This window comes from Meriones unguiculatus, chromosome 7, assembly GCF_030254825.1.
Source record: "Meriones unguiculatus strain TT.TT164.6M chromosome 7, Bangor_MerUng_6.1, whole genome shotgun sequence".
NCBI lineage: Eukaryota > Metazoa > Chordata > Mammalia > Rodentia > Muridae > Meriones > Meriones unguiculatus.
The window spans coordinates 5,372,690-5,373,691 of NC_083355.1; positions in this window are offsets into that span (position 1 = coordinate 5,372,690).

The following is a 1,002-nucleotide window of genomic DNA, read 5'->3' on the forward strand; positions in this document are numbered from 1 at the left end:
CCGCCCACCCCGCGCTGCACGCCGGCTGGGCCCAGCCGCCGCCGGCGGGAGCCCCGGGAGAGACGTTTAACGGCTGGAGCCCTAACTGGGGGCTCCGCGGCGCCTCCCGGCCGCGCCACCTAAACTCCGCTCCCCTCGGGACGGAGCACGCGGGCTCGCCCCCCGGGGGGAAGCAGCTCCGCAAACGCACTTCCGGCCGGAAGTGAGGACATACCATCGAGACTGCTGCTAAAAAGGTCGCTCTGGCCTTTGGGTCATCCAAGGCGGTCTTAAAGGGGCCGCCGCGCTTAGAGCGGCCGAGGCTCCCCGGGCCTATTGGAAATTGTCTATAGGGGCACAAGCGGGAGGGACTTCCTACCCCTGGGCGCCAAGAGCTGGCCACTGTCCCTTTACCACCCACGCAGCGTGTGCAGGACATTGGGCTAGGACCAAAACCCTGACGCTCCAAGGGGGTCAAGTGACTTTCCCTCCGTCACAGTATGAATCCGTCAGTGCGACCCGAGGGCTCCCCAAAGCCACGCCTCAAGCCTTCAACTGAGGGCTTCTGAGGGACATCCTACTGTGGGCCATCAAAGAGGTGGACTCTGAGACGTGGCGTCTCTGGGTGGATTTTAGTGGTTTGCTCCTTTGGCCTGCCATCGAGACCCTGTTGGAGTAGACAGGGATGGTCTCATCCTCCTAGAAAAAGTGTCACACAGCACTGGCCGCTGTGGCTGGGGTCATTTTACAGAGGCTCCTTCTAACCAGTGTGCTCCAGTGGAATCAAGCCCTTCTACAGCTCACATATTTGATATGAAAGGAAGGGTTTTGCATATTTCGCTGTGATGGAAACCCAACCACTGAGTACACACATCTGCTTCAAGGGTATTTATTTATTTATTGAGGTGGGTCTTGTTGATGTAAAAACACAACTCTTTGCCTGAAAGGAAATAGGAGATCACTTATTCCGGAGCCAAGTTTGAGTGACCGGGTTCCAGGAAACACAGGATCAGGAAACCTCAG